Source organism: Perca fluviatilis, chromosome 18, assembly GCF_010015445.1.
Source record: "Perca fluviatilis chromosome 18, GENO_Pfluv_1.0, whole genome shotgun sequence".
NCBI classification, from domain to species: Eukaryota; Metazoa; Chordata; class Actinopteri; order Perciformes; family Percidae; genus Perca; species Perca fluviatilis.
The window spans coordinates 34,230,699-34,241,380 of NC_053129.1; positions in this window are offsets into that span (position 1 = coordinate 34,230,699).

The following is a 10,682-nucleotide window of genomic DNA, read 5'->3' on the forward strand; positions in this document are numbered from 1 at the left end:
CTGGGAATCGAACCTTGGATGTCATGGACAAAAAAATTGACAGAGTAACTTACACATCATCTATACCACTACACTACACACTGGTGAAATGGTGTTGTGATTTCTATCTATATAGTGGACTCTTAGTCTAAATTAACACAGGTTAACATATGAGAGAAATATACGCCCATATAACTGGTGATATCACAATTTAACATGGGCAAATGCAAACCTAGAAACTGTAAAGTATAGTTCATATTTGCCTCACATACCGAAAACTAATTGATGTACAACAAACAGGCATGACCCCACTTAACACTTTATTCCGTTTTGGGGGTAAAAATGAAACACGTCAGTCATGCGTCAACAAAAGTTGTGTTTTGTGTCGACCCAGAATCGCGCTTTTTGTCTTATGGTAGCCTATACACTATTGTTATGACCATATGGCCATAGTATTGTAGCACAATGCTGATCCTCGTTTTCTCTCTCGCGACATAGTGTTATCTTAGTCTCGTTTAAGTTATGAAGTGAGTTGAAGCAAAAGTCTAGTGATTTGAAGTGAAGAACATATGAAGCTTTTTTCTCAGAGTTTGACTTTTATCTATCCCACACATAATTTGTTGGCCTACTTTGACAACACAAAATTGTCATTATGGTATATGATTACAAATCTAGGCTAGAGAGAGAGTTTGATATCATTCAGATTCCTAATATGGGTCATATGAAATTAAACACAACTATAATCAGTTGACTTGCGGCTGTTGAAGAGACTGTTTGTGCTGAGATAGACCTACACATTAATAACAATGATAAATGATCACGTTTGCGCATGACTGACGTGTTTCATTTTTACCCCCAAAACGGAATAAAGTGTTAATGAGTACAGGCATAATAGTTGGGTCATCTGTAGCAGTTCCGGGACCGTGGAGAGGAAAGGTTTGTTTCTCACTGGATTTGTCATCTATGAAGGTTAAAGAAAGAAATTAGCCGGGGTGCCCCTCTCAAAAATGTGGGGAAAATTTTTGGGAGCCCTATATCCAAAATGGCTGCCGTCAGCCTAGCTGGAAATTAACTTTTGAATGGTTTTGCCCACAGTACTGCATAATACATGGTTTCTGAGTCTATTTGGATCAAGAAATTCATAAATGATAAAGATTTATTGATTTGACCTATTTTTGACCTTCAAATTCAAGATGGCCGCCAATATTTGGCTCTTTAAATGTCATTTTTTCAAAATCGTCAAAGAGCCTTAATATTAGGCTCAAATGAAAGCTCTGCTTATACTGAGTGCAGTTATGGACAGCAAAATTAAAACATACACATATGTCATCAGATATCTGGGTTGGATCCAATGAAAGAGAGGAGAATTTTAAGGCCCGAGCGCCAACAGCAGCGAAGGCCCTATTGAAACTGAAGGAATTATTATTATTTTCTGAAAATGTATCGCCTTTTTGAGGGGCTTAACATATTCAAAAACTCACCAAAATTGGCGGTCTCATTAAGTCTGGTGAAAATGTACGTATTTTAAGGGTTTCAGGGAATAGGCGCGCAAAAATGGCTCACTAGCGCCCCCCTAGAAAGTTAAACAAATTGGAGCCCCTGCAGTGTGTTTAACGTAGACTCACGAAACTTGGTGCACATATGTAACATGTCAAGATGTACAAAAAGCTATAATGGATATTAAAAAATGTGGTTGTGAAGAGGCTGTAGCTTAACATAACACATCTACGTAGCCTACAGAAATATAATTAAATGTCTATTTTAAATGCCTGTGTATCACTAGTTAATCTGAGCGGATCACATTTTGCCACAGCTGACCGCTGTCTCCACGCTGCGTTCAGCTGGGTGTAAAAACATCATATGTAGTTTATGTTTTACTTACAGGCGGTATTTACATATTTACAGATCTCAATACACTAATCCATGTTGTACTGTTATTGAATTAAGTTGTGATGCCGCTGCAAGAACAAAGACTGACAACGTAGGTGGCTGTGTCGATGCCTGTTCACAATTGGCTACTGCAAACGTCAGTGTGTTTTTCAAAACTTTTCCGTTTTCTGTGTTATATTCGTAGCCTATCATTCCGTTATTAATCTGACTTCAAGTTGATTTGAGATGCTTTCATACAGGGATAAGTGAAACATACTTTCTGAGGTGTTTGGTACGTAATATTTGTGGAGATAGCAACGACTGATGCCAGATTAATTTGTGACACAACTTCTATCCCGTTGATTGTGTTTTATATTGAATTCTACGGACGTGCATCATTCTCATCACTATGGTAGTGTACACTACTACTCATTCATCATATTTGGACAGGACTCAGACGGTCAAACTCCCATTTTATAGCGATTTGGATATTAGGCGCAGGTGTGGAAAGGTGAAATATCAGGTTTGTGCTGGTGTCTTTGTTGTTAGCTTGTTTGTTATCTATAATAGGCCTACCCTACCTATAGGCTGGATACCGTTTTATAACTAACTAAAGCGTGAATGTGACTAGATAATCTAAAAAATCGGTGTGTCCGTGCATGGTTTACAGTCAGAGACCGTGGTAGAGACACACGACGTTACACTCGCCAGACAACGAAGTGATTATTGTAATCAAAAACGACTCATTTGTTCATGTATATCTGTCGGGTCCAAAACTACTGTCCCAGCAACCCGTTCATACCGTAATGTTTTCAAATGAATGTGAAAAAGAGGCGAATTCATCCGAATAGTTTACTGCAGGGGTGCAGCCCTGCCTGCAACACATATCACCAGTTAATTCAAAAACCAGTTAAACCGGAACACCGGACCACAACACACCCTGCCGGAGCTCAGCTCCTTCTCCTTCAGCATCAAACATTTTGCCGGAGTTTCAGCCCCGAATGTTTTGAGTGCACCCGAATGTATTTTGAAAAGTTGACTGACAAATATGAAACCGGACGTCGTTTAGTGTCCACTCTCGCTGTAAAAAGCTGCGCAGCTTCAGGTTTATGGATGCGCTCTGCTGTGGACATGCTGCGGCAGATGTGTCGCGTTTGAGCTCCGTGCATTTCTGCCAGAAGTTTCGGGTTTCCACCTCCGATGTTTAGCAGCGTACAGCCACTTCCCTAAACGTCTCAAACGGGGCTCTGTGTTTCAAACGGGGCTCTGTGTCTGTCAGGAGGTCTGAGATCTACCGTATCAGCAGAGCAATCACGTAATGCACAGCAGACTACGGTGCAGGTAGATTATTTTCTGAAATATAGGGACTTTATTCTCGTAATAGCTCGTAATTATAAACTTTATTTTTATCACAAAATATCACGACTCCTCCAAATCTCAGAGAACACAGATGGGATGAGTTATATTTTCAATGTGCACAAAGTTTTGGACATGAGCAGAAATCTTGCTCAAACATCTGAAATATTACAGTCCAGAGGTTTATTAATAAATTAAATGAATAATATATCACTAAGGTGAATTATTGTCATATGCACATTTACGGAGGTTACTTCCCAAACAAAAGATGCAAAAGAGGGAAGAATAAATGATGCCTAGGCTACATGTGTGCTGACTCAGATATCATTTGAAAAGTCGATCTAAAGGAGAATAAATAGATGAAAGCAATATAGCTTACAGCCTTACTGCAATATTTTCCATAATGTTTTTAGATTTGGATTGTAATGTTTCCCTTTACATAACGATATTTCAGGCATATTTATTCAGAAAACGGTAGGCCTAGTAGAAATATGTGCATAAAAATTCACCAAAATGCAGGAAATGAAGTGCTTAATGCTAAAAAAATTATGGGGGTGGACCCCCAGACCCCCACATGGCCTTTGGGTTGCCAGGCCAGTTATGATTAGACCAAATGTTGGTGCAATCTAACAAACTGGAAGCTTAAATGAACATACACTGGCTATTAACAAGCTGGGCAAGGCGATCACTGTTAAAAAGGCTATAATAGTGGTTTCTGATTCTCTTAAATCAACATAATGTTCTTGTTTAAAAAGATTTTTACATATTTGCCAACCAATATTTTCAAACATGTTCAAATTCATACATTTTCCAAGGCTGAAATCCATTGCCTGCCTGTTAACATTAGCCATAAAAGGTAAAAAAAAAATAATAATAATAAAGTAAGTGAATTGTATTTTTTGAATAAGTATTTCTCTTTGTTTGAATAACTAATCAACCCTACCTTACACATTAATACTGGAAAAGGAGCCCCTTTGGTGTAAAAACACATTAAGTCATTTTACGGCGCGATTTTGAATGATGACCATTCCCCGTAAATAAGGGCTCCCCCTCCCTACAAAAGCCAATTAAACCACTGGAAATAACCACAGTGAAAAGCATAAGTACAGAACAAAAACAGAAAAGGTCTAACACACACAATCCTCATGTACACTTTAAACACACACACACACACACACACACACACACAGTCCTCACGTACAAAAATTAATCTTACAAGGAGAGGGTGGAGGTTAGAGATGCACCGATTACAATTTTCTAGGCTGATTCTGATTTCCAATTTCCCATTGAGTTTGACCTTCCGATTCTGATTTCATTTTTTCTAACCACTTTACAACACACACAAATATTTATTTTTTATCTTTTCTTTAATAGAACATTTTACATTTTGTGTAGAACATAGAACATTTTTGAACAGATAATCGATCGCTATGAAATAGAACAATATAAATGACTCCTGGTGTGGGAAATTCACACACATCTAAAGTGCAATGTTATGCAAGAACCGTTTCCTTCTTTTCACATCAAATATCCAACGAAAAACGTGATATATTTAGCAAACTAAACTTCTGTATGAAAACAGGAAAACAGGTAATGCATTTGTACAAAAGGCCGTCTATAAGCAGTGATTGTAGGAGTGCATGTCAGAGAATATCGCGGACACGCGCTTCACACCGCGAGCGAGCACGTCAGCCACCCGGCGGAAAAGGTAGAGAAAGAAAAAAAGAGACTCGCTGTCCGGAGGATAACTAGCCAGTGGAAATCGTGTGTGTGGCCGGTCGCCGGTCATGGCTGATCACGTTAAAATCGGCCAATTCTGGTCACCAGCCGGTCAATCGATGCATCTCTAGTGGAGGGGTAAGAGAGGGTGGAGGGGCAAGATAGCTGAAGAGTCCTCCCATGGCTGTGGAGTAAAATAAATAAATGAGCTAAAATTTGAACAAATTGTTAAGGTGACTAAACATCTTGTTGGAAAAGTCATAATATATGAATATGTCAATGGATGAATGGGTCTGTCCGAGGTTTCTTCCTAAAAGGAAGTTTTTCCTCACCACTGCTGCACTAAATGCTCTTGGGGGGATTACTGGAATTGGTGGCTATTGTGTTCAGGGCGTTTCCTGTTTAAAGTTTCAGCTACTTTCACTTTCACATAGGATGTGTCGCAGTTAGTTTTCTCCGTCTGTTGCAGGATTTAGGTTTAGAGAATGTCTCCTCTCATGATGGATAGTTTAGTCTGAGAGCAGACAGCTGCAGAGGTACTAACACAACTCTGACTGCACAAAGATCCTCCACTATGATGGCTAGATTTCTGGGAGAGGAACGCAGGTATTATTTATAACATATGAAATACATACAATAGAATTTAAAAAGCAGCAGCTACAGCAGGAGAGGAGAGATGTCTATTACACAAATACAGTGCCTTGCGAAAGTATTCGGCCCCCTTGAACGTTTCGACCTTTTGCCACATTTCAGGCCTCAAACATAAAGATATAAAACTGTAATTTTTTGTGAAGAATCAACAACAAGTGGGTCCCAATTATGAAGTGGAACGAAATTCATTGGCTATTTCAAACGTTTTTAACAAATAAAAAACTGAAAAAGTGGGCGTGCAAAATTATTCAGCCCCTTTACTTTCAGTGCAGCAAACTCTCTCCAGAAGTTCAGTGAGGATCTCTGAATGATCCAATGTTGACCTAAATGACTAATGATGATAAATAGAATCCAGCTGTGTGTAATCAAGTCTCCGTATAAATGCACCTGCTCTGTGATAGTCTCAGAGGTCCGTGTAAAGCGCGAGAGCATCATGAAGAACAAGGAACACAACGGCAGGTCCGAGATAATTGTTGTGGAGAAGTTTAAAGCCGGATTGGGATACAAAAAGATTTCCCAAGCTTTAAACATCCCAAGGAGCACTGTGCAAGCGATAATATTGAAATGGAAGGAGTATCAGACCACTACAAATCTACGAAGACCCAGCCGTCCCTCTAAACTTTCAGCTCATACAATGAGAAGACTGATCAGAGATGCAGCCAAGAGGCCCATGATCACTCTGGATGAACTGCAGAGATCTACAGCGGAGGTGGGAGACTCTGTCCATAGGACAACAATCAGTCGTATACTGCACAAATCTGGCCTTTATGGAAGAGTGGCAAGAAGAAAGCCATTTCTTAAAGATATCCATAAAAAGTGTCGTTTAAAGTTTGCCAAAAGCCACCTGGGAGACACACCAAACATGTGGAAGAAGGTGCTGTGGTCAGATGAAACCAAAATCGAACTTTTTGGCAACAATGCAAAACGTTATGTTTGGCGTAAAAGCAACACAGCTCATCACCCTGAACACACCATCCCCACTGTCAAACATGGTGGTGGCAGCATCATGGTTTGGGCCTGGTTTTCTTCAGCAGGGACAGGGAAGATGGTTAAAATTGATGGGAAGATGGATGGAGCCAAATACAGGACCATTCTGGAAGAAAACCTGATGGAGTCTGCAAAAGACCTGAGACTGGGACGGAGATTTGTCTTCCAACAAGACAATGATCCAAAACATAAAGCAAAATCTACAATGGAATGGTTCACAAATAAACATATCCAGGTGTTAGAATGGCCAAGTCAAAGTCCAGACCTGAATCCAATCGAGAATCTGTGGAAAGAACTGAAAACTGCTGTTCACAAACGCTCTCCATCCAACCTCACTGAGCTCGAGCTGTTTTGCAAGGAGGAGCAGAGCAAAATGTCAGTCTCTCGATGTGCAAAACTGATAGAGACATACCCCAAGCGACTTACAGCTGTAATCGCAGCAACAGGTGGCGCTACAAAGTATTAACTTAAGGGGGCTGAATAATTTTGCACGCCCAATATTTCAGTTTTTTATTTGTTTAAAAGGTTTGAAATATCCAATAAATTTCGTTCCACTTCATGATTGTGTCCCACTTCTTGTTGATTCTTCACAAAAAATTACAGTTTTATATCTTTATGTTTGAGGCCTGAAATGTGGCAAAAGGTCGAAAAGTTCAAGGGGGCCGAATACTTTCGCAAGGCACTGTATACAACTACAACATGATAATTTCTCTACAAAAGATCAAAACAACAGAACAAGAAAGGCCAAAGAAGGTGACTAAACATCTTGGTGGAAAAGTCATAAAGTATATGAATATGTCGATGGTAAATTACAATACAGCGTCACATTCATTATTTAACTTTCACACACACTTTCTTAATATTGAATCAACTAAGTAAAAAGACTTTGTGTTTGGAAAAATTCATTGAAAATGTGTTGAAGTTGATTGGACGGAGCAGATTTAAAGATAACCGAAATAATTAAAACAGACAACAATTTAAAAAAAAACTATTAGCACAAAAAAAAAAAAACATTTTCCACCTTTGTAAAATCACTGATTCAGTCTATAAAAAAATAAAATCCTTAAAGCTATGTTCACACTTTTTTGACAAGAAAAAGTTGACTAAGGGCGTTTTGTAGTAAAAATTAAAGCTGAGCGAAAACCAGGGCAAGAGTGTCTTTTGTTGCTATAACAACAGCCACTGCTACAGTTAGAGCTAGAGAAAGAAAGAGAGAGAGAGAGAGAGAGGAGAGAGAGAGAGGGAGAGAGAGAGAGAGAGAGAGAGAGAGAGAGAGAGAGAGAGAGAGGGGTGCTAACGTCATTGGACCAAAATCTCAAAATCCTACAAACGCAACAATACCAAGATTGAACATAGCTAAGAAGGTTTTATGAACTGTAAAGTATTTCATGAATGAAACTCAACCAAACACAATATAATGAACTATGAAATATAAAACTAAAATAACTATAGAACCTATAGAGTACCCCTAAAATTAAACTAAACATAAGTAGACATTTTATTTATAACAGGCGACATTATATTTTCCTAATACCATTCTGTAAACAATGTTAAAATCATCAATACAGAAAACACAATTTACCATTTAAACATAAGAGAACAAACTTTAGGGAAAGACTCATACCTACTGTTGTACTGGAAATAATTCAAAGGCAGAATGTGAGTTGAGGGATTATTAAGAGCAATTTGTATACAACTGGCACTTTCACTTTCACCTGCAAGTAAACATGATCTGTCTCAGTGTGACTCATAGAGGAGAGAGCTCTGATAACATCGCCACGCCTGCTTTAAGCTGCAAAAAAAACAAAAAAATCTTTCCTCCTTCCTGTCTCATGTTACAAGCAAAGCAAATGTTTCTTGTCAGCTAGATGCACAGACAACAACATCCCATCTGCAGCACTCCTGCACAATGTTTTCACAATTTTTCACAACACAATGTTACTTTAAAACCATAGTAAGCTTTTAAGTACACCATGCACATATCCACACATAAAAAATATAAGCATAACAAAACATATATAACATATATATGATACTTTAATAGAACTAATCTACTTAATAGAACTCAATAGATTAAGTTGTCAGCACGCTTTAAGCATGTATTCTGCCAAAGCGATCAAGAATTAATAAATGCAAGAATTAATAAATGCAAGAAGACAATTTAATCCTACAAAGGCTCTTTCTCACAAAACAACTCTGGACTTCTGGTGAATCTGTACATTAAGCCAGGGTTTCTCAAACCTGCTCTTGCCTTCCTTACTTCTTGTCCTTTTTTCTACGGTCTTCTATTTTTCTCTAAGTTTGTGGAAGTTTATTCGCTTTTATAGAAAACAAATCCGCCTTTTTCAAAGTTTTTGTTACTTTTTTTGAAGTTTGTCTTCCTTCTTTCTACTGTTACATTTTTAACATTTTAAAACCATTGTTTACTTCCCAAACAAAAGATGCAAAAGAGGGAAGAATAAATGATGCCTAGACTACATGTGTGCTGACTCAGATATCATTTGAAAAGTCGATCTAAAGGAGAATAAATAGATGAAAGCAATATAGCTTACAGCCTTACTGCAATATTTTCCATAATGTTTTTAGATTTGGATTGTAATGTTTCCCTTTACATAACGATATTTCAGGCATATTTATTCAGAAAACGGTAGGCCTAGTAGAAATATGTGCATACAAATTCACCAAAATGCAGGAAATGAAGTGCTTAATGCTAAAAAGATTATGGGGGTGGACCCCCAGACCCCCACATGGCCTTTGGGTTGCCAGGCCAGTTATGATTAGACCAAATGTTGGTGCAATCTAACAAACTGGAAGCTTAAATGAACATACACTGGCTATTAACAAGCTGGGCAAGGCGATCACTGTTAAAAAGGCTATAATAGTGGTTTCTGATTCTCTTAAATCAACATAATGTTCTTGTTTAAAAAGATTTTTACATATTTGCCAACCAATATTTTCAAACATGTTCAAATTCATACATTTTCCAAGGGTGAAATCCATTGCCTGCCTGTTAACATTAGCCCATAAAAGGTAAAAAAAAAAAATAATAATAAAGTAAGTGAATTGTATTTTTTGAATACGTATTTCTCTTTGTTTGAATAACTAATCAACCCTACCTTACACATTAATACTGGAAAAGGAGCCCCTTTGGTGTAAAACACATTAAGTCATTTTACGGGCGCCGATTTTTGAATGATGACCATTCCCCGTAAATAAGGGCTCCCCTCCCTACAAAAGCCAATTAAACCACTGGAAATAACCACAGTGAAAAGCATAAGTACAGAACAAAAACAGAAAAGGTCTAACACACACAATCCTCATGTACACTTTAAACACACACACACACACACACACACACACACACACACACACACACACACACACACAGTCCTCACGTACAAAAATTAATCTTACAAGGAGAGGGTGGAGGTTAGAGATGCACCGATTACAATTTTCTAGGCTGATTCTGATTTCCAATTTCCCATTGAGTTTGACCTTCCGATTCTGATTTCATTTTTTTCTAACCACTTTACAACACACACAAATATTTATTCTCCGTGAACCATCACCTTATCGTGGTGGAGAGGTTTGTGTGTCTCTGTGAACCTGAGGGCTGTGTTGTCTGGAGCTTTGTGCTCCTGGTAGGGTCTCCCAAGGCAAAGTGGTCTCAGGTGAGGGGCCAGACAAAGAATGGTTCAAAAACCCCAATGGAAAAACAAGGTAGAAATGGAGTGACCCTGCCCGGAGGAGCCCGGGCCCCCGTCTGGAGCCAGGCCCAGACGGGCGGGCTGGTCGGGCGAGCCTGGTGGCGGGGTTTGCCACGGAGCCCGGCCGGGCACAGCCCGAACAAGCTACGTGGCTCCCATCTCTCCAGCCCATGGGCCCACCACCTGTGGGAGGAACCGCTGGCGTGCGCTTGCCACATGGGTGGCAGTGAAGGTCAGGGGCCTCGACGGACCAGACCCGGGCAGCAGACGCTGGCTCTGGGGGACGTGGAACGTCACCTCTGTGTGGGGAAGGAGCGGAACTGGTGCGGGAGGTGGAGCGCTACCAGTTAGATCTGGTGGGGCTTACCTTCACGCACAGTCTCGGTTCTGGAACTGTACTCCTGGATAGGGTTG